The sequence below is a fragment of the Sylvia atricapilla genome, chromosome 1 (genome assembly GCF_009819655.1).
Source record: "Sylvia atricapilla isolate bSylAtr1 chromosome 1, bSylAtr1.pri, whole genome shotgun sequence".
Classification (NCBI taxonomy): Eukaryota; Metazoa; Chordata; class Aves; order Passeriformes; family Sylviidae; genus Sylvia; species Sylvia atricapilla.
Genome location: NC_089140.1, coordinates 83362493 through 83386851, shown reverse-complemented (window position 1 = coordinate 83386851; position 24359 = coordinate 83362493). Strand labels below are relative to the sequence as shown.

The 24359-nt window shown below is 40.5% G+C and overlaps 1 protein-coding gene across 1 annotated transcript in view; it reads left to right on the top strand.

Moving 5' to 3' along the window:
* Window positions 1–21181: 21181 nt before the first annotated feature.
* DDC (dopa decarboxylase) overlaps window positions 21182–24359 on the top strand; it is a 52070-nt gene continuing 48892 nt past the window's right edge. Inside the window, exon 1 of the mRNA XM_066326863.1 lies at window positions 21182–21280. The gene's annotated coding sequence lies outside the window, so the exon portion shown is untranslated. The remainder of the gene's footprint in view (window positions 21281–24359) is intronic.

The following is a 24359-nucleotide window of genomic DNA, read 5'->3' as shown; positions in this document are numbered from 1 at the left end:
TTTAATCTGGTTTGTCAATGTCCAGTCTGTAGACTGCTTTGTGTCCCGGACATTGTTTTTCTGACATCTTGGAAACTTCAGTAACAATGTCAGCAGATGGAGAAAAAAGATATCTTCTGAAATATCCACACTGCCTTCATTTGGGTTGATTCTGCATCCTAAATCTTAAGTCTTCCTTCTTTAACTTGAAGCACAATTTAATTAGTATTTGGAAATCCAACCTAACCACATCTATGTCCAAGACCTATAAGATTTTCATTAGATATTGTGATTAGTCACATCTGAGACTTGAAAATGAATTAGTTTGTGTAACACACATTGCAAACCCTTAGCCCAAAGACAATTCTGCTCTAACTGCTTGTCATTTTGCTCAGATAGCAGCAGATGTTTTAGTAAGAAAAATAGGTTCACACAAGATACTAAGCTGTGATTAACAGGGTCTTACCACACTTGTTAGTTGTCCAGGTTCGTTATGCTTTTCTATAATCAGGTATTTTGCATCCCTTGGCTGCAGGATCCTGGTGCCACAACTGGGGAACAGGAAGGTGCAATTACAAACAGCTGCCAGCCCTGAGCAGAACTACAGCCTGGGTTTACGGGCCCTGAAGCTCAGCTTGGCTGTGCTCAGAGGTACAACTCCTTAGAGCTCAGAAGACAGACGGGGAGGGAAGTGGAAGGGAGAAAAGAATTATTCTTGGGCAGTATGGTCCAAGGGATGGTTTGGGTATGTGACTAGGAACACAGTGAAAGCAGTGCTGTGATGTCCTGAGTGCTGCTCCCCACACCCTAACAGTCAGTTTCCCCTCCTCTTCCCTCGAACTTGTGAAGACACTTCTACTTAAAGACTCCCACTGTATTTGCCCTTTGAAACACATTCTCCAGAGGTGTTAGGACTGGCATCTTGCATTACCAAGGAGAGAAACAGCAGCAGTGGAATGGGTGTTCTCTATAACCTGCCCATTCTCCAAAACAGCCTGTCTGACTGCCATTAGAAGAAAACGAAGGTGAGAGTATGGTAGTATGGTTCTGCCAAGAATAATGATGGTTAAAGCAAATGGCTTAAGCCCTGAAAGCATGCAATATCATAGCTCCATAAAGAATCCTAGGCACATCCTATTTTTAAATAATTTAAATATTTCGACCTTTTCATTATCCAATTCCCTCCATAATACTTCTCTTTGCTGCTGAATTTGTGCATTATAATAATGTGCTCTCTCTGACTCTTACCATCTCCTAGCTTTCAGGTTGCTGTAGCACTCTGAGAATCAAAAACAAATACAGAAACGAGGCAAGCGGTGAGGATTAGAGCTTCCTGAAAAGTAACTTCACAACACATGTAGTTATGAAAGAATGTAAATTGGTAATTATAGATTGGTGGATAGAAGACTTACTAGGGGTTTTTTTTTTTTCACTAGACAGTAAGGTTTGTGAAAACAGCTGGCTAAACAAGGGTGAAAGTCATTGAAGGCTCACAAAGTTTGCCTCAAAATACTTCAAATCAATTGCTAGAACAAGCATTTACCTGCTCTAGAAAACAGTGCTTCAGAGAAATGCATCCTCTGAAAGGATTGCATCCTCTCTCCCTAAAAGTAATAGAGAGCAGGAACTCCAATGACAGCAGAAAAGGAGACTTAGGATGCCACAAAAATGTAAGACCAAATATGAGGGTCAGAGAAAAATCAAATATATAATAAAACAATTTAGTGGGCTAGTATAATAGATTTATAGATCAACATAGGCCTCTGAGCAGAAACAAAACACTTAATTGTGTGGTTTTTTGGTGTTTTTTTTTTTTTTTTTTTTTTTTTTTTTTTTTTTTTTTTTTTTTTTTGATACATAAGTCACCTGAAGTATGCAGAGGACCAGTTCAAGAAAACCAGAAGTATTTCTTTGTCAACTGCTAATATGATCTCTTGCATTGTCCACCACAAAATGTAGCACATGGCAAAAGTTCACATGGGTTCACAAAGGGCTTCTATCACATCATGCCAGAGAAACCTCAGCTGATGGATAATAACCCAAAAATACCATCCTTTTCTCTGAAAGTCCATTGGTCACATGTCACCGAGTGCCAGGAGCAGTGTTCAGGGGAAGAATCATTACTTGACAGCACATATGTAAGTACATCTTCCCTGCATGTCCACTGCTAAGACAAGGGCTAGAGATACTTTTTATCTGATCCAGTAATGTGACCAAAAGAAGGCTGGCTCATATGGAAGTAACTGAAGGTAACACTTGAGACTGACGAATGACCAAGAAAACCTGCTCTACAGTCAGCTGGAGGCTCCCTTTGACTGAATTAAGGCTGCCCTAAGTGAAACAGCCATGTAAGTATTGAATTTACTTCCTACCACCCCACCCCAGGAAATGATACCTCCAAAGTCTCCATCAGTTGTCCTGTCCTCGTGTGCCTTCCCCTGCTCCAACCTGCCGCTGGGAGGGGTGTGCTGCCATTGTGGGGGCTGCCACAGGGGAGCTGAGTCCATTAGGGCTCTGAAGTTGTTCAAAGGCAATGTCTGGCTTCATTCAGCCTCAAAACTGGGTCATAATTGACAGGGACTGAGTTCTAAAATGATCTTTAAACAGAGAATAGGTTCTACTCCCTTTCAAGGCTGAAGTGAGTATACTGACTGCATACAAATGGGTATCTCTGGGCATTTTTGTTCAGCAATGCAAAGAGACGTGTTGTGAAGGGTTTTCCTGGGTAAAACGCAGGTTTTCCTTACACCATTGACATCTGGGTAGCAGAAAGGGGCATGCTCAAGCCAGATGATTTTTCTTGCTGGAAGCTATGGTGAAGCTGGAGGGAGAGCGCCGTGCTGGGGTGGGCAGGCTGGGTGTGAGGGGGTACATGGGGAGCTGTCGAGGCTCTCCCAAGCCACCCACTGCTATTGAGGCAGAGAGAGAATGGAAAGAGTAAATCACAGAATTTTTCACGGTAGGAAGGGACCTCTGGAGACCCTCCAGTCCAACCCCCCTGGCGTGACACAGTCACCTACATCAGGTTACAAATGAACCTCTCCAGGTGGGTTTTGAATGGCCCCAGACAGGGAGACTCCACGACCTCTTGGGGCAGCCTTTTCCACCCTCAGTGTAAATTAGTTCTTCATGTTGAGGTGGAACTTGTGTTTTAGTTTATGGCCACTGCTCCTCATCCTGTCTCTGGGCACCACTGAAAGGAGCCTGGCACCATCCTCTTGACCCCCATCTTGGAGGCATTTATGTGCAGTGATAAGATCAAACGCTGGTGCGCAGCCCGGTTCCATCCCGCCCTGGAGGATCCTGCAGGCGGCAGAGGGTGGCTGGGCTCTGTCCTGCCCCAGGGCTCACCCGGGCTGGCCCCGGGCAGCCGCTGCCCTGCGAGGGGCCCGGAGGGGCTGCGGGCCGCCTCTGACAAACTGCTGACAGCGGAATCCCATTTTGCTGATTTCTAGTCTCCGATTCTGACAAGTCTAAACCCTGGAGTAGGTGACATCAGCGCGGGCCAGCGGACACAAAGGCCGGGGCTGAGCCCGGCGGCAGAGGCGGAGCAGGCCGCGATGGCGGGCTCCCGGCGCCGGGCCGGCAGAGGGCGCGGTGTGGGCCTGCCCCAGCCCGAGGGGCTCTCCCGGGGCTGCGCTTGCTTTGGTTTAGGGCGGCACCGTGCGTGTCGTCTCCTGTGAAACTGCTGTAAAACAGCTCCAAGCGCAGCCAGGCTGCCTCCGGCGGGGCGACTGCTGCAAATGGCAGCGCTGGGCACCGGCGCTCGCCCCGTCCCTGCCAAGAGCGGCACGTCCCGCTTTGTGGACATGAGGGTTTCTCCTCCCGGCAGTGCCCCTGAGGCTCTGGCGGGCGGGAGCCGCCAGGCAGCAGCTGCCCCGGGAGCTCTGGCGTTTCCCAGATTGTCCCGCTCTTGCTCGTGCGGCTCCTCAGGCATCTCCGTGGAGCCGACATCACGTCGGCAAGGGGCAGGACGTGCCGGGGCTGCTGGCTCGCTCCATCCCACGTCTCGTTGGGCTTTTCACCTAAGGCTCAGTGAATAAGTGAGAAATCCCACGTCCCTCCTATGGCAATGGCTGCGAATTGCGGCTGAACGAGCCCACAGGTTTTCTGATTTCCCCGTGTGGAGAAAGAGCGGCTGATAAAGCTGTCCTGCGGCCACGCCTGGTTAATGGTTAACGAAGGAGCGCAGGGCGAGCGCAGTACTGGTGAAGCCCCGATAGTTCCTGGAAAAGCCTTAGAAATTTCTTGAGATTAAAATTCCCTAGCCACGTCTGGTCACCTCTTCTTCACTGGGAGACTGTGAACTACAGGGAACTGTAGGGAACTGAAAACAATATCTGTTTCCAAGATACCTGGAAAAGGAGTGAAAGCCCCAAAAAGGTAAGGATAAATTTGGTATTGTCGGAAAGTGAAGCTACCTCTGCACTTTCACCAAATAATCTGATCCAGCAAATCCACATAATTTGTTATAAACTAGTCAGTGTTTAGAAGTGCAGCATAATCTGCTACATGTAAATATTTTAGTTGGCATGTGCTTAAGCCAGTTTGATGAAAGAGTTAGGAGTTCATGAAGTATTTTGGATTCAAAGTTTTGCATTTCACAGCATTTTTAAGAGAACTTCTCCTTAACTGCTGCTAAAAATTGAGTTGAAGGCGCTGCTGCATAAGGGAAGCAGTCTGAAGGGATGGCAGTACCTCTAGATGATGTACTGGGCAGTCTTGGAGCTGGATCCCAGCTGACAAGGTGATTTTATTAATCTTTTCAAATTTGGTCAGGAAAAAAGTTCTTATTTGTTTGAAAATTTTGTGCTCCTAGTTTTTGAGCTTGTTTTCGTTGTTAACCTGTCACATGAGGTATATACTCTTGTTTATGGCTCAGGGACTGGAGTGATCAACATGTGTTGACACTAAAATTTTATGTGGGGCTAAATGTGAAGCAGCAAAAATTATTATGGCATTGCTGAGATTTGAAGAGTAAGAAGATGCTGAAATTGGAAATGGAAAGGAGAAATAAAATGACAATCACTATTTACATTACAGAAATTTACTGTTTATGTCAATGGTAAGTAAAAGGGAAAAAGAAGATACTCTAATGAAAGTTCAATGAAAAACAGATTTGCAGTATACCATGCAGTGGTATGTGCTGGAAGGTTTCCTTGGGTAAGTGATGCCTCAAGGAAGAGCATCCTGGAATTCTGATGTTCAAGATGTGCATCCCCACCACCAATACAAAGTGAGGAAACTGGAATTTCTTGCTAAAATTTCTAAAGGTTGTTTAAAGTTGTAAGAGAGTTTCTTTGATTGGTCAGTTGATACAGATCAATGGGAAATTTCTGTGTTGCTTTAGTGTATGTTTCTTACTCTGTTCTTTCCATTATGCTGTGTCCAGTTCTTAGCCCTGCAATTTAGGAAGCACGCTGAGATGCTCAAATGCATTCACAGGAAGGCAACAAGACTGGTGAGGGGCCTGGAGGACAAGTCCTTTGAAGGATGGCTGAGGGAGCTGGGGTTGTTTAGCCTGGAGAGAAAGAGGCTCAGAGGAGACCTTATCACTCTCTACAACTGCCTGAAAGGAGTTTGTAGCCAGGTGTGGATCCATCTCTTCTCCCAGGCAACTGCTGACAGAGTGAGAGGCCACAGTCTTCAGCTGTGCCAGGGGAAGTTCAGGTTACACATCAAGAAAAAAATTTCTTCACTGAAAGAGTGATTGGGCACTGGAATCATCTGCCCAGTGAGGTGGTGGAGTCACCATCCCTTGATGAGTTAAAAAGAAAAGTCTGGATGTGGCACTCAGTGTCACGGTTTAGTTGATGAGGAGGTGTCATAGGTTGGACTTGATGATCTCAAAGGTCTTTTCCAACCTACTTCGTTCTGTGATTCTGTGAATAACTGTTCACCTCATTCTTCTGAGGCACAAAAAAAGGCATATTTTTAAAATCCCAGATAATATATTGCGTAATCAGAAAAATACATGGCCAACAGTGTTTCCTTATTGCTAAGGAAAAAAAAAAAGGTTCAACATATGCAACAAACTCAATTTATTTCCAGCGTATCGTAATCCCAATCCTGTTACTCATCTCAACCATCTGTTGCCTCTGCATGCCCACAATCCTCCTGTGTTCCTCTGATGAGTGTCTCCCCATTGTCTTGGTTTAGATAGACACATATTTGCCAGGGAAGATTGGAGTCTCCTTTGGAATGTAAGCCCCACCCCTCCCCCTTTATACATTTTATAAATTTGCAATTAAAAGGCTGTCAGGCAAAGATTTTGGGAATAGGTATAGTAGTTCTTTACTAGGGATATTAAAAATACAAATGTTGTAGTACAGAAGAATAAGCAAGCAAACAAACAAACAAGAAATCCTAGAAAACCCTGACAGAGTCAGAAATACAACCTAACACCCTGTCAGTCAGGGTGTTGGAAACAGTCCCAAAGTAAGCCCTCCTGGAGTGGCAGATGTGGTCCTGTTGGAAGCAGAGATGGTCCTGTAGAGAAGAGGGTCCAGAGATTGATCCAGTCTTCCTTTGGGAGTCCCATGGGAACACTGGATGTCTGATGACACTTGTGGCTCCTTTTTATCTAGGTGAAGATGTTTTGGCTCCTCCTCCCTAGTTAGAGCATCTTACAGTGGGATGATGTAATGTGTCATGTCATTGGTGAGCTTTAATGGCCCATTAACCAAAGATATTCTCATGGGGGTAGTGGAAGACTGAACAGAGATAAGAAACAATGCCCCACTCAGTTTTAACAGCTGGCTTGTTATCAGAGAAGGCAGTTACCTCCTCCCTTTTGGAGTTACAAAAGATAAAGAAAAGTGTCCCCAACTGGGTTTCAACAGATGGAATAGAATAAACATTTTTTTGGTTACAAAATCCAAGACACCCATTGAACCAGTTCATGCTGATTATATTTTTTTTTCTCCTAGAAGTGGTATCTTTCCTGTAGAAAATTTTGGAATGAAACAATTGCTTTGTTTTCTTGATCCTGTGTGGATGGTATGGCTATCCATTCAAAATCAAATGAATAAACAGGGGAAGAAATATTATGGTAAATACTCATTTCTTGGAAAATAAATTGGGATTTTAATTTTAGGCTCTTTGTCAGAGAGCTGGCAAGAGCACTGTATGCTTAAAAAGTTGCTCTTGCAGTTTACTGTCAAATAATACTGTATTATTCCCCCTTTCCCCCCTCACTCTCTGCTTGTTTTAAAAGGAACATTTTGTTTTAAAATTCAGGGCAAGTTGGCTAAACTTTGTGAAGGTGTAAATAGAAATTAGTTTTATCTTTCCTGATTGTATGTTTTCAAAGAAATTGGGTGGTTTACATGGAGTCAAATGTAGTTTAATGTTTTCACTCTTGTATTCCATCAGACATATTACTTTATTTCTGAATTTATTTTTTATAGCATCAGAGGCAGACAGAGAGATTCTGTCCCTAAGACTAATGCAAGAATTAATGGCAGCACATGATTTTTTTTTTCATTTATTCTCCCTCAGTGAAGTGCTGTGCTGTGAGTCTCAGTGTAGGAACATGGGATGACTTGAAGGCAAAGATGTGACTCCAGCACTGTGTCACCTATCAAAACAGCCTCTGTAGAGGATGTATCTCCCCATCTGTTAGGTGCAGCCTATCTTTGCAAGACTGGATATGAAGCAGAGAAGTTAGGAAGGTTTTGAAGTGTTTTGAGTGAAGATAAGGTGGAAAGGTTTCAGTCTCTGAAAGGAGTATGGGGAGGGAGGACATGGGACTCATCTGATCTTAACACTGGAGGCAATTGAAGCCATAGTAACAGCAACTGTGCATTCCAGTAGAAGCTGGAATATGTATATCCCAAAGTCAGGGTTATTATTAGCATTTCAGAGTTTCAAGCCAGTCGTGCCAAACTTGGGTTTGTGACATTCCTTATGCTTCAGAAATTTTTTTTTTTATCTACCAAGTACCATCTCCTATCTGATTGCTAGGGCAACGTCAAGCACTGGTGTCAGCAATACTGGCATATAATTTGGAGTTCACTCTACAAAAGGAAGGGAACAATCACTTCCTGCTCGGTAGACAGGGTATAAGTAGCAGACTAAAATTGCTGGAAAAAGAGGTCCTAGGAAAAAAAATGTACTGGAGTATATTGTTTAGGAAGCCTAGAAATTCAGTGTCAGAGTAATGCTGCTGCTAAGTCACTTATAACACCTCCGTGTGTTTTTTGCCTCACTTGCACTCAGTTATGCTGTTGACAAACGGTTTCATTTAAATGAATAAACCCCACCGTTTTTAGTTTTGGTTTTTTTTTTTTTTCTGACACATGACAATGCAGGTACAGTTAATGTGACATAACAAGAGGGAAGCATCTTTACTGTGACTACTTAGTCATGCAAAAAAAACTGAGATGAGAGATTACAGATATACTACACATGATGCTTTCTGCTTTTAAAAACAATCTGAGCTCAGAGAAGTGGGAGGGATCCAGATAATCATAGAGCCAGCTCTATGAATTTCAAGGCAAATATACATTTCCAGACACATGGGATGAGCTGAAGACTGTTGAAATGCCAATATGCTGGGAGGATGGCTGGCAGAGACCTTTTCATCTCAGACAATACCCTAAAGGAAATGGCCTTTCAGTGTGGCAGATATTGTCCCTTTCTGTGCTGCTTCTTTAAAGGGAGGGAGAGAGAATGAATGCAAAGGATTTCAGAGGAGGTGTCATTTCTTTAACGGCATCCTGTGGGTGCATTATCTTGCAGAGACCTTTTTCTTTGTCTCTCAGTCTGATTAGCACATGTCTTTGTGCAGTTTTAAAATGCTTGGACAGTTTTCTCTGAAGAAATACATGTGCCTTCCAGCAGTTTTAAATTGCTCTTTATATGTTTGATATCCTTATACATCTGCAAACACATCAGAATCTTGCTGAGTTCTTGACTGTAGTTCTTCCTGTGGTAATTATATTTTGTGCAGTTTTAACCACACATAGTGCGAAGAAGTGTTTCCTTCTGTCTGTTTGTAATGTGCTATCTTTTAATTTCCCAGGATTGTCCCTCTTGGGCTTTTAGAATTTGAAAACCAGAAAGAAGTTCTTTGTCTTCTCCCTGTACTCATTCGTTCACTTATCCTTTCCTTAGTTTCTCTCATATTGTTCTGTTTTCAAAGCTAACCAGGCCCACTCATTTGAATCTTCCCCAGAGGACAGCATAAGTGCCTTTGAAGAGAAATCTTCTCTTATGCTCCAGGAGGGCACTGAAGGCTTTTTGAATGTGAAAATCTGAGAGAATATTGAATGTTCTAGAAATATTCCAACAATTGATCAAAAGTCACTAGAATATTTTTCCTGTAATTCTCCAACTTGCTCTTAGTGGATCCAAACTTCTTCCTAGTCTTGATCATGCTACTTATTAAACAGGTTTTCATCCAGCATTGGTTAGACTAAGTTTGACCCTTAAGACTTCTTAACCCTCTCTGTATCCTGTGTTACTTCAGATTATTTGTACTGAGCTTCCTGCAATTCTGTACTGACTATTCAGGATGTGACATTCCTCGCTCTTCTCTCCAGTTCCTATGGCTGCATCTTTAATAGGAAAAAAGAAGAGGGGGAAGGGGGATAATGGGATGGTGGAATGATACCCTTTCACTGCAAGTTTTTGTATCTCACAAATCTAAAAGCTCCCAGGTATTGTGGCTTTCATATATTTTAGACAGCTGAAGTAGAGGACTCTGAGACCTCTAGCTGTGGTTAAGATGGGACATAGAAAGAATGGACCAGGAAGAATACTTGCTGTAGTGATGGGTACTGAGAGGTCTGAGATGGAAGATGATGAGTGAGCCTGTATTCTAATAAAACACAAATATCTAAGAGAATTTGTGGGAGAGAAATAGGAATATTGTGTGTAACTCTCTTATGAGGACGGGCTGGGGCAGCTGGGACTGTTTAGACTTCAGAGGAGACAAGTGGGAGGGGACCTCAATATCTGAAAAGAGGATGTCAAGAGGATGGATCCACGTTCTCCTCAGCGGTACCCAGCAACAGGACAAGAGATAACAGGCAGAAACTGATGCACAGGAAGTTCTACCTGAGTATGAAGAAGAACTTTCTTGTGCAGGTGACTGAGTGCTGGAACAGGTTGCCCAGAGAAGTTACGGAGTCTCCCTCACTGGAGATATTCACAAACTGGACACAATCCAGTGCCATTTGCTCTGTGATGACCCTGTGGTCCTTCAACAGGGAGGTTGCACCAGATGACCACTGTGGTCCTTCAACCTGACCCATTCTGTGATTCTGTGGTCTGTTGCCCATGATTCTTGACACATACTGAAGATGCTCCATAAGATGATCATATTTTCTGTCCAAGTATAAAATACCAGCAAATTTTGCTTTTTTACATATTTTACAAAATTTTACAGATTTTGCTTTGCAAGTGGGAACATCCAGGGAACAAAAGAATTGACTTTTGGAAAGAAAGAAATTATGGCTAGAGAGTATCTTTTTGAAACACTTCTCCTGATAACTAGAAACTAGGAAGATGTTACAGACATCTTCATATTAAGTAGTAAGAGTTTAATAATTAAAAGCAACTTAGTGATAATCTTAATCGATGAAGAAAATTCCTTCACATCAATAAGTTTCCAAAATATTGTCTAAATAAAATTTAATATTGCAGTGTAAAATCAGATTAAATACTTGGTTGTGAGAACTTGAAAACCTCTTCATGACTGCTTAACACTAATATTATTAAGGACCAGTGATAAACTGGGGAACAAGGTCAAGCTTCATAACACATGTAGATACAGAACTATTATTGCTCAGAAATAGAAGTCCTGAGACCAAATACATTTTTTGGTATTCCAAATAAACAAATTCAACTGATTAATTCAAACTAACCTATTAAACAATAGAAAGCATTTTTGAAGTTTTGTAAACAATAACAGGATAAGCTGAGCTTTGAGGAATGTGCACACTCAAACAAAAAGCACTTTACACCCCAGCTAGTGCCAGTACAGGCAGTACTGGCCCTGGCCCTGGCCTCGGCCTCAGCCAGCAGGAAAAACCAGCAACCTCTGACTGGATGCACATTTTACACATAGTGCTGCGATTTTTCTTTTTTAATGTTTTTAGGCATTTCAATTTTTTTTTTCTTGTGACATCTTCTTCTGTTTCTTCACTATTCTTTTCCTTCCAAGGAAATTTGTATTTAATGTTGGCATCTATCCCTAGAATCCTCCTTTTTATCATCACACTAGAATTTTTTTAATTATTTAGCCATACATTGCTTGTTTGTTGAGGCTAATGACATACAGCCTCTACTAAGGTGGGTATAGAAGTTCATACTTATATATGTTAAGCTTCTCAATATCTTTTCAGACCCTCAGAAGTCCTTCATTTGCTGGTTGCTAACATGACAGGTGCATCACACGCTCTCTTTCCTGTTTTCTATTGCCTTGCACATGCCAGGATTTTTTTCTTGGCGCTGCTCATGGAGGCAACGACTTGTCTCCTCATTTGCCTGCCCTGCCAGCTCTTAAATGAGCCTTATTGTGCCGTTCTCCTTTGGTGCCTGGGGACCTGGTACAAAGGTGTTGATTCCTGAGCAAGTGTTGCAGGACTGCATCCTGAGGCCTGCCACGCCTGCCAGGATAGGGGCCTATTGTTGTTCTAGGCTGCTGAAAATGACATTTTCTGTAATGAAAAGTTTCAAATTCAAAAAGTAAACTCAGAGCCTTGCAAATGTGGGTTTTTGGTGGTTTTTTTTTTTTTTTTTGCTAATGAAAGATAAGGCACAAAATTTAGAATGCTTTATTATGATTGTATGTAAGTGTGAGGATTCTCTGTAGCTACATCAGCAGCTCAGCTAGTTATAAGGCTGATCTCAAGAATATCTGCCCACGGCAGACAACTGTTGTGTGAATTCATGCCCTGGGTTGTTCTAACGCCTACCTCTGCCTCCTCCTTTTCAAGGTTATTGATACATATTTCTATTGTACATCCTAATGAGTATGTTCCTGCCTTTGGGTGATTTCCATTCTAGCTCTATCCAAAAATCTGAGATGCAAACATATTTTTTGTCAGTTTAATTTTCCTTTTCCTCAGAAAAAAAGAATTTTTTTTAATCATTGCAGTAATTTGTTACCATGTTGACTGCTGTTCTGTTCAGCCCAGTAATTACTTAATTGCACACTAGTCCTTAAATGACTTTAAGATTGAGTGGTGAACTACTCGTTTGCTACTACTGTTGCTTTGTCACATGTTTCCTTTCAAGGTTAAAAAGAAAATAAGACAAAAATTGTCAGTCTTTTTTCTACAGCTTTTGCTTTATTCTGAAGGTTCTTTTGGATTTTTTTTTTTTAATTTTTCAAGAGCAGATTTTTATGCTTTTGAAGATATATTTCTTAAAAAGACATTATGCCCTTTTGGAGCAACAGTTTTTGTTGATAGACCTCTTTATGAATATTCGTTTTAAAATCACATAAATTTGATCAAAATTTCATAACTGATAGAAGGAGTAAGATATTAAAGATGGAATAGGGAAGCCAGTGTTATTAATGTTACAAAATAAAAAAAATGTTATCACAGATCAGTAAATACTGTGTGTTGGTGCCCTCTTTCTCACCTGTTCTTATTTATCCTGCTCTTCATAGTGGTTGTTAAAAAATTCCTTTTGGCTACCATTTTATTTAGCAAATCATCTCTAATCTGAATGTTTCATTGATTTTGAAACTTAAAATGATCTTGATGTTATACGGATTCTTTGGTGGGCCTATAAGCTTGTTTATGCTGTTTTACTAGGAAAGGTACACTGACACATCTTTAATTTGTCTTGCTTATTTTGAGGGTCAAGTTCCATCACAGGAATGAGACTATGGAGGCTATTTCCTGCAAATTGCTTTCAAGTATTTATTTTTAGTGTACGTATGTTTGGTACACAAATTACAAAAAAAAGTCGTGTCAAGGAAGGTGTTTGCTATTCTGAAGTTTTGAATATTACTACATCATGTTGTTACAACATAATTGCAGTACAAAGACTGTCACATTGAGTCCAGCTGACCCTGCTGCCAGGTTCTGATTTGTCATCTCTTTGTGGCTCTGCTGCTCAGCACAACTACATGTTAGAAGTGAATCCAGTACTTGTTTTCAGGAGAGGATTAGGGTGTTGTTGTGTTTGGTTTTTTTTTTGTTTTTTTTTTTTTTTTTTTTAATACAGTTCCTAAAGACAACTGGTAGTTACTTTAGCAGCAGAAGGCTCTGGTAAGTAGTGGAGATGTTTTGAAATTGCTAAGATGATGAATCAAAATTTATTGTATCTAAAGCAGGCTAAAGCATTCTTTTGCTGAAGAAAAGTACCTGCTAAAGGAAACTGGAAGGAAAACAGAACATAGACACAGAAGCACCATTCATTTATTTGAAAAACAGCAGTAAGGTTATCTTTTCAACCAAACAGGAAATGTTATGAACATGAATGGTTTAGTCAATAGATGTTTAAGAGGACAAAGATAAAGATAAATATGAAATAGGTAGTGCTAGATCATGGAGTTTAACTGAGCTGTGAGTACAGGAAGTTGTGTCCCCTGTTGTAATTTTGACATCATTCCCTTCTTCACTGCACAGTGCCTCTACACTACCGTTTCAATCCCAGGCCCAAAATTCAGCCCATTTTTCATGTAAGAAAAAAACTTATTTTAGATGCCTGATGAGGATATGAACAGCTTCACTGTAAGAAAACCCACAGCTCCACCTATCTCTATTTCAGATTCAACAGGCAGAACAGTAGCAAATGTTCTGAGTCTTAACACAGATTCTGGATCCCTTATTCCCCAATCTTCTTCCACATGCTTTTTGAGGATGCTTCTGGTCACCTGGTCATCACAGTTTTACAGCTTATCTTCCTGGACAGCAGCAGTAGCAGCCAGCAGAGCTGAAAGCTGCAGAGTTGAAGAGAACTGTATTGTCTTGAGCATCCAGAAATACTGCCAGGCTTTTTGTGACAGCTTACTATTCTAGCATTGGTAGAAACCAACTCTTCTTTGTAAGTATCCATTGAATATAGCATAACACTATTTTTCCTGTGGTTTTGTGGGTTTTTGTGGGGGTTTTTTTCAGTGAATGGGAAGTAAGGAGATACGTATTTAATCCTTTGTTTAACATAGCTTTGAGTTATAGCCTTAATTTTAGCAGTGTTACAGGATTGGAATGTGGTTGATATGCATTGTACTTACAGCTGAAGAATATTGAGTTGGGGTTTTTTTGATATAGTAAACTAATCTCCACAATTATTCATTCTTCTTGAAGACTACAGTCACATAAAATGTAGATCTGGATTGTATGAGTTCATTATTGTGTATGGTAAAGTAAATAAATGATAATTTTGATAAAAGATTAGTGTGATTTTACATGCTGAGCCTACATATTAAGAAAATTAGCAACCTATATAAAAATATTAACTGCTTTTAAACCATTGAGAAGTCAGAGAATGTAGTTACATAGCTGTTCTCTTAATTTTTGCTTCAATGGGCAGCAGTAATGTCTTTAGACTGGTGTGTTGTTGAAAGAAAGAGACTGAAAATATCCCCTAGAATTCAGCAGAAGCTATGGGTAGGTAAGTTATCTTGCTTGATTATATTTTGCATGTATATAACATGAAATGTGGTAGTGATTCTCCTTCCCTAAGCATAATTTCACACCATTCTGTGTTCTCTGGGCACTGAAAAACACTGAAAAATGACATTTCTTAACCACTTCCTGCTGACAAAAGTTAGCCTGGTGGTAGAGGTGGAAGAGATGTCTCTTAAGACTACACAGAACAAGATCATGAAATAAGAGAGTGCTTTTTAAAGAGTTAGCAGGAAGGAAGGAAACAGAAATCTCAACATTTCCAAAACTTTCTTACACTGTCTTTCAGAGAACTATGCAGAATATCAGACTGCTGTGAAAACAGTTTGCTTCTAGACTGGCACCATCTGACCTCAGCAGAGAGAAGTTCAAAATTTGTGCCTCTGACCAGAGACAAACACTGTCAAGAGTTTTGACAGAGGGTGCTGCCACTTTAAACCTGGCCTACATTTAGGCTGTTTTGATTCCAAATCCAGTGGAGCCAAACGTGGTAGCACAGAAAAATAAGCTGGAAGAGAACAACCCTTTCTAGCAAAATATTTTATGGAAAATTCCTCTCTGAACCTACCCAGCATTTCACAGCATATGGCGAAGACTTGCATCTATATTTAAAATCAGGAGCTTGAACTAAGGCCTCTGAGTACAAATGTAATGAATGCATTGGACTGTCCTTCTTGTCTAACTGCCTGTCTCTGCCAGTAAGTCTTGGCTAAATGAGAGACTGTCTCCTAATGATAATGTGGAAGCTGTGATTGTCTGAGGTGTGGAAGTGAACAAGATCATAAGGAGAACAGATGGCAAGCAGTTCTGAGTGGGGAGATGGCTGGCTGGTATGTGATGAAGCTACCTGCAGCAGCTTAAGCTGTTATTTTTCCTGGCTGACTGTTTTCCCTCCTAGCTGGAGGTGATTGCCTTTCTTATGGAGTTGGCAGGATGGATGGAGCATGTGAACACTTGGTGGCTCTGTCACCTAATGTCACAGGGGCAAGCAGATTCTTTTAGGGATCCTTGATAGAATGAGAATTTGGCACAGGGCTTTAGGTAAAATTAGATCTTTAGAACTACAATTAAACACTTAATTTTCAGCATGGTTTATTGTCATCTACAATTTTTTAGGATTTAGTGTAGTTTATTTTTGCACAGTTTTTATGAATTATACTTTCAGCTAAGCAAAATCTCTAGTGATGATTGTAGCTTTCTTACTATCTAGAGTCTTTAATTATCTACACTTTTAGTCACCTGGACACTCTGCAGATTGTGTCAAATTCTTAGTAATCAGTGCATGATACAATAATCATAACCTGGACTCAGACTTTACCCAGGAGAACATGATTCATTCAGTCTTCAGAGGAAGAAGACAGCAGTGGCTGTGTCCCAGACCACTGGGGGATCATGGCGTTGGCTGTCCAGCATCAAGCCTTGCAGCTGTTTGATTTTATAGGCAGCATCTCATGTACTGTTACATTTCTGTGTTCCATAGCAGGTATCACCACATTCTGGTAGCAATCTTGCATGAGCAAATAGTTTTTTCACAATGCTGAAGGGGGATCTGCCTGTTCTGTAATGGCGGTCATCACATGTTGGTGACAACTACAGCGTTGGAAAGGGGAAAAGAGAACGAGGTGATATGTGACAGCACACTTACATGCTATGACTGTTTGTCTCAGGAAGTGGCAATGGTTGTGCTCACCATATTAGCAGGAGTCAGGAGCAGGGTCACGTGGGTCAATGGAAAGACTCATCCTGGTGTAAATGCATCTTCCTGCCTTCAAGCAGGTGTGCTGTGTACATATTTCACTCCAAGCTCTGAGGCAAAGACAACAGCCTAGAGCAGAAGGGAGCAGATATTACCTTACTCATTGCTTCAGCTGTGAATGTGTGTCCACGACCAGGGAGACCCTGTGCATGTGGAAGATCTGGTTCTCCAGAGCTCTCATTTTGGGATATGTGTGTAGTGGGTTGACCCTGGCTGGATGCCAGCACCCACCAAAGCCTCTCTGTCACTTCCCTCCGCAGCTGGACAGGAGAGAGAAACTATAACAAGGGTTCCTGGGTTGAGATAAGGACTGGGAGAGATCAATCATTAAATATTATCATGGGCAGAACAGGCTCAAATTTGGGATATTAATTGAATTCATTACTAACAAAATCAGAGCAGGATAATGAGAAGTGAAATAAATCTTTAAAACACCTTTGCCCCACCCCTCCCTTTTTCCCAAACTCTACCTCCTCCTTCCGCAGCAGTCATGGGAGACTGGGAATGGGGGTTTATGGTCAGTTCATCATAGGTTGTTTCTCCCACTGCTAAGGTAGAAGAGTTCTTCCCCTGCTCCAGCATAGGGTCCCTCCCACAGGAGAGAGTCCTCCATGAACTTCTCCAATGTGCTCTAGTAAGCATAAAGTTTCCTGAAGCTTTGCACTGGTCTATTCTGGAAAGATGCATGTGTTAGCACAGACTGAAGGAGAGCCAAAGACACCTTTGAAGAAAAGCTGACAGGGAAATGTAGCGAGAAACACTGGTGTGATCCCTTGCTGTAGTACTTGCTGTAACCTCAGACAGCTGGGCACCAACGTGCCCTTTATGAGGAGACTCTAGTGAGGTTCTCAGCCTTTCAAGAATGAGTTAAGTCTTACTGTGGTAGCAAATGCTCTTCCAAGCTTATTGCAGCTGCATAACCTTTGTGACAAGGCATTAATCACAGTCAGTGGCAAAATACCGTCTCAACCAAGCATTGTGTGTTCTTTGATATCTTTGTAAACAGTGATCCAAACAAATCTCTTGCTGAAGAACAAGCACTGGATTGTGTTCCGTCTGTCTGTCAAGCCATCTTTGTTCCTCCTGCCTCACCTGGGTCTGTATTTTCATCCACACGGGGGTTATTCCATTCATGAACTATCTGCTATGACTTGCTTTTCTAACATGAGGTCTTTACAGCACATTTTAGGCCACATAGCAGTTCATCTGTCAGCCACAGTTTCTATGAAGCTCACAATAGTCAATGCTTGAGAACACTCTCTGTGAGCAATACATGGCTGGACGAGTGCCCTGGCAGTGCCTATGCCCCTAGGTAAGCACATCTCAGCTCACAGCAGAAGCTATTCCTATCTCTGTATTGGAAGAGTCTGCCTACTGCGATTGCAGCCTGCTCTCACTGTCTCTGTGACTATTCACAGCCTGTCAGTTTTTCTGTTGACACTTTTTCAGTTCATCACAACCTCTCTTTTCTGTAGGCTTGCTTCCATAAGAGTATGGATATGCTCAGGCTGCCTCAAACCAGCAAGTCGTACATTAACTCCTCTGAAACTGTGTGTGTGAGTCTGTGTCCATGTTCACTTCGTTAGCAGTTCCTTTTTTTTCTTCTTTGGTTTACCTTCACATGTTCACACAACCAGCAATAGGAACTGAACAGAGAAAACAAGTCACACATAAAATATTTATGAAAAAAGAGGATAGTTACTTTCCCAGTTTGTCTGCTCTGTCTCAGATTCATCTCCTGGCTAATCTGTTGCAAAGTCTACTTATGTTCTGCAGGAGACTTAGGTTTTATCTCATACATTGAGAGTAATCCATCTATTTGCATCTGAAGGCTTTATTTAATTCTTACTTTCTTTCAAAGGAAATACACCCTTTGTTTTAATTAGAAAATTGTTAGTTGCAGATTTTATCTAAAATACTCTCTTCTTTCTTGTCTCATCTTTGTGCTTATGCAGATTTGGACCTTGTTTACCGAACATAAAAGGATTTTTCATTCTATTCTCACTTGTTTGTGTTTCTTTTACCTTCTCATAGATAATTTCCTGTAACTAGTATTTTTTACATTAATGGAAGAATATACTGGAGTGGGGAAAGAAGACCAAAATGGGGTTCTACTACTGTTCTCTTTTTGAAGGAGCAACTGCAAGGAAAACTGAAAAAAATCCCTGCAGTCTCCAAATAGCTTCCTGCAGAGTAAACAAAATACAATAAACCAGTAAGCTTTTTTATGCATAGGCAACAGTGAGTGTTCCTTTGACACCAAATGTGGAAATGAGGCACGAACATTGCACTAGATCCCTAATTAATTGTTTCAAATTATTTTCTCAATGTCTAAGATACTGAGTATATCTGAGTCAATTTTAAGCCCTTCATGTTATAGCTCAGAACAGGTTTTTTTGAACGTTAGGTTTAGTTAACTACAGCCCAAACATATCTTCATCAAATTTAGCACCTAGTACCACACCAAGAGGCTAGCATGAGAAGTGTCAGCCTATTTAGGTGAGGGAGAAACAAAGTTGGGAGTAGAACCATCTAACCATAAGTGGATTAAAAGTGTGAGGAAACTGTCTTTTCATTTCTAACCTGCATTGTACAGTTGTGGAAGAGGTGAAAGCTGTTACCAAGTGGGTACAAACTGTTTAATCCCTCTGCTTTGATCCATGTCTTTGCACACGGACTGACAGTGGGACTGCAATGACTGATAACACATTGCTTCATTTTCTGGTGCTGTGCTGGAGCCTCCTGTTCAAACACAGCCTCTGTCCCACCTTGTTTGCAAACTCAAGGGTTCAGTAGTGGTAATGAATCAGTGCTATTACTGCACGGGCACAGCATCATTTATGTATCATCATCACGGTTGACTTCCATGTGCAAAAACATATGGAAGCTCATCTCTTGTTAGCTGTGAATAATAGGTCTGTTGGGTGCTTACCAACAAGCCCCAGCCTTTAAACCTTTTGGGGTCATCTGTTATTTCTTACACACTGGTATCCTTAATTTTGGAACAGTTTGGCAGTAAAGAGGGGGTCTCTATTAATTGTGTTTCTGCAGTAAATGAAGTTGTTCTCTGGCTGTGAAACAGAGTAATCTGAAGGGCCTGGAACAAAGTCACAGCACCACAACAGGTCTGACTTATCCAGCATCTGTGATAGAAAACTAAATGATGTTCCTTTTGTCCACCACAGAAAGATTCTGTTAAACAAAGATTTGTTTATTGCCAGCAATTGATGATGAGAATTAATAAAACTAGTGCAAGGCAGAAGAATTTCTAAATTGCAGAAGAGACATAAAACATGCTTTTTAGAAGGGCATTTATTTCCCCTTTTCCAGCTTGCCTGTTGTATCTTCACACTTTATTTCCCTTTTCTTCCTGAGAAATTATAAATTGAAATATTTTAATGGAAAATGTGACTATTACCTCTTCACAGCAACCTTTACAGGTACAGCAGAGAAATAAAAACACACCAGGTGACTTTGAGGTTGTATTTCAACACTGATTAAACCAGCATTTTAATATTTCAATCTTAATTTTAGTTTCCATTTTTAATTTCCTTTGGAAGTTATTTACTTTTTGCAAGCTATTTGGATGAAACATTGAAGTGAGATTTCAGTTATCTTTAAATTTATTAGAGACAGCTTCAGTTTTTGCGTCTCTTATACCCTCACAACAAATTTTGAATTTTCAGCCTTTTCAGTCAAATTCAGGAAGGGAGGAAGGGAGGAAGGAAGGACTCCAAAACACTTGTTTTCCTTTGGGGTCCCAATATGCCCAGTTTGTAACCCTGTGCACTCAGGAGTTGATTTGAGGTGGAAAACATCTCAGAGGCTGTGGCAACTGACTCTGGGATTTCTTGATGCTTTTCAAGATTGAAGAACTTAATCATTACAGCAGACAACTCAGGCACTGGAACTGCAAGTCAGACCATAGAATAACATCTGGCACAAGTGCAGTGACACCAGAAAGCTCACCTGAGGAGTTTAGATTCTGTTTTTATTTTGCATAGGCTCTTCCAGAATTGTAGCAGAGTTGTCATTGGTCTTGTAACATTAGAAGAGCCATGACAGTTTTAAAACTGATGTGACAGTCACAGTTTTAAAAAGCTGTGACTTTTTCTTTCTTCACTAAAAGGTTGGCTGTAATAATACTGCAGTGGACTGGAGACTGTCTGAGAGCAATGACAATCCCAAATCTGCTACACTACCTGGATATATGCTGTTTAGGACTATGAAGTGCTGATAGTACTATTTTTTTAGATTAACTTGACTGAAATGAAAATGACAGGAAGTCACCTGCATTCATCTAGGAAAGAGAACTCCGCATAAAACTTTTAGAATAGGAAAACAAATCTTAAATGCTTAGAATTACTTTTAAGTGTACATATAATTAAAGAGAGAAACTGGAAAAAGTCGGATAAAGCTTATCAGGGGGTGTTAGTTCCACAGCTTTATACCTGCTCAGAAGCTTGCAGTCACTTGAGTGATGCTTCAGGCATGTCCGTGTTTCTTTCCCGGCAATAATGTTTCACAGAAGTGGATCAAAGCAGCTGCTTTTACTGCAGCAGCCTCTGCAGAAACGTCCCGGAGTGCGCAGCACAGACGGGGAGCGTGTATTCAGACACTCCTTGCTAATGAACTTGTGAATGGAGCCTCTGGAAGAAAACACAGGGCACTGCAGAATTAACCTGGGCAAGAGCCCTTTCTCGGTCGGGTCCCGCTGCTCTTCAGGGAGCTTTCTTTGCGAAGTGTATTTTGGAGGAGCTGTGGGAGGAGGGGGAGATGCTGCTGCTGCACGTTCAGTGCAAAGCCCGTGGCTGTGATAGGCTGGAGGGACATGGATACTCTGCCTATATATGCTGGCAACTGCATCCTCTCCGCTTTATAGCTGTCACTGAGGAGCAGAGAAAGGCAGTGAGAAGGGCAAGGGGAGAGGCAAAAGCCTTACCAACTCACTGTAAGTAACATTCTTTATCCTTAAGAATTTATGGTTATAAAATTCAAGTAGGTACATTTGGATTAATGCAACAATTGGTTATGGAGAGTGGGAGCTCAGTTAATAAGCAGCCAACTTATATTATTTTAGGGATGGTAATAATAATAAAACCCATTTATTTTTAATCTAAGTTTGCACAATGTAGTGTACACCTATTGTTGTGCTTGCTTGTTTTTTGCATCTGATGTATGTCAGCTGTAACTGCTTATATACATTTATGTAGAATCCCATGTATACGAAAGTTTGTATCTTGTCTTTCCAAGTACAGCAGTGCTTACAATAACCAAGCAGAACTTGAGAAATTCTCTGCCAAATATTCTGAATAATAAAATGTCAAGGTAAATTAAATGCATTACTTTTTTAGGATGAAGTTTTCCTTAGAAATAATCTTTTGCTATCACTGTAGTAAGACCTCAGCGGGGAACATTATGAAGTTGCAGACTCTGTGCCAGTGACAGTAAATGAATACAGCCAGGAACTTTTGGAAAACGTAATTCTTTAAATAAAATTTAATGATTGTAACATATACTCCTAGTTCTTGACTTGTGCAAAGGTAGAAGTACAGATCCAGTAGATCCAGTTCCTTTTTACTTGTGCTGAAATAAAATTCATCCTTTGGGTCTTTTTCTGGCAATATCCTATTGCCAGCAGGGGAAGTTCAGCTTAACAGTGGCAACAGCTGCAAAAACCTTCAGTTGGGTTCAGAAGCAGGAAGTTCTCGTGGCTTCAGTGGTGTCACTGAAGCACCATGAGCCCTTAAATTACGTTTTGTTCTGCAACAATCAGTTGGCAGAATAGAAAATGCACTTGACTCATGTGTTGGAAAAGATACACAGTTAGTACTTTTTTTGAGCAAATACAGCTATCAGGTTTAGGTGCTATTAATATGTCAATGCATTCTTCCTGTCTGTATTTATAAACAGGAGCTGCTAAAAGATTTTGTTAGCTGTTATTTATTTTAGTTTGATGAACTGGAGAAGAGGCAGACATAAAATTATAATGCATCAAATATACCTCTCTCCTCATTTGTTCTACTTTTCCTCTTTTCCCTCTTTTTTATGCTTTTTCATCTTTTTTCTCTTTTTCTTTCTCATCATGAATTTCCTGGTAGCATTTAGATATTTTTTACACTCATATTTAGTAAATATGAAAAAACCCCACCCAGATTCTAAAATCATAGACAATACTTTTTTAACAGAAATCATGAATAAGCTGAATGTTATCAACATAATACTATGCCTATAAATGTCTTATATATATATAAGTATTTATATATATATTTAGTATATAAAATATTTTTAATAATTACTTGTGTGTAAACTACTCATTTGTATGGTTCAGTTTCACATAAAGTAGAAAACTGATTGCAAATGAACATATGCAATCTAAAGACTAGCAACAATTTTCAGTAACTTCAGTAAAATAAAATGTGGCTGTATTCTAATTTCAGTGCACTGAGGTAGAAGGAGTAGTTTTAAAAAAGCAACAAAGGATATGTCAACTTTAGGTTGTACAGTGTACTTTTCCTCTGGCAAATTACAGCAAAATCAAAGACCAAGGAGTTTGTGTGTGAATAAATAAAAAAAGATACACTGATATAATTTAAGGTTTAACATGATTTTTTTGGTTTTACCTGCAGCTTAGAGCAGGTAAAACCTTCTCCAGTAAAATAGGATTTCATCTGAAGTATACAATGGTGACAATAGCTCTTGATTCTTGCCGGGAGCAAAAATGCTCAGGCAGAATATATGCTTGGTGTTGGGAAAGGTGAGACAGGAAAAGCTAACAAATAAAAATTGTATTTGATCAGTCAGAGTGAGGCTGTCAATGAATTTGCATAGGGCCTGCTCACAGTCTGGTAGAGGTTGATAATTAGGCAGGGCACCTCCTGAGGGAGCTATGCTCTCCTCACTTGGGGTTCAGCTCGCAGATACTGAATATGCTGAAACTCATCCTGGGAGGTGTGAGATCTCTTAAAGTGTGGAGACTTTCTCACTCTTTAGGGGCCTTCAAGAAGATAGACCACTATTAAATACTTTAGAGAGAGGCTTAGTTTCTCTGAAATTTCCATTTGGTTTTGGAAACTTGGCTTGCATTATTTTGCAGTTTAAGTTCCTTCAAGTTAAGTGGATTTTTTTGAGTGCATGCAGACTGTAACACTCATCCCTTCAGAAAGTACAGATTCTCTCAAACAGTATTTTCATTTTAAACCCTAAGACCTGTTATCTGAAGTATTTTGCTTCTTAGAAAATCTCTATATTTTCAAAATATACTGGCATAGAGAGAAGGTATCTCCCTATGCATTGTGTTATTGCATTGTGCATGAGTTTTATGTGCGTGCAAGAGGTAGAGATACTCTGTACTGGTAGAGAAGTGAACAAATTTGCATTTTGGTAGTACTCACTAGTGAGGATTACAATTGTCTGCTGGAGATGGCTTCCATAGCAAGTAGTACTTTCAAGCAGATGAAGTGAGATCTACAGCGAACAGTTCAGGAAGAGAATAAAAATAGGGATGAAAGTGTAAGTTGGTCTTGTCACAGAAGAATGGATATAAAATAGGAGGTGAAAAGGATGGCCACTGTGTTCCTGCAAGGAGTATGCCTTCACAGTTCCTCTGTGAGATACATATATTACTGTGGGTATGGAATTTTCAGGGAAGGACTTTTAGGAAGGACGATGCATGAATTGAAAAAAGTAGATTTTTAATTGCTTGGTATTTTCTTTGGAGGAAAGAAGAATTAAATGTTTTGCTTCAGATTGAAGCAGTTTGAAATACTTCACTGCATCAAACTGAATTGTAAGAGTATTAGAAGTTAAGTAAATACTAGTTTGTATCAATTTACAACACTGCAACCAACCTCTGTAGCACATTTGGGATGGAAGGCTCAACCCTTGATTCTTAATATTTAAGCTTCCTGGTTCAGTTACGTCTTCCATGCAAAACAGTGGGTTTCCCCTGTAATTTAATTCTTTACCTGAATTTTGCTATTGCAACAGTGATTTATGACAGAAGCAGTACAGCCAAAACAATGTTAGGA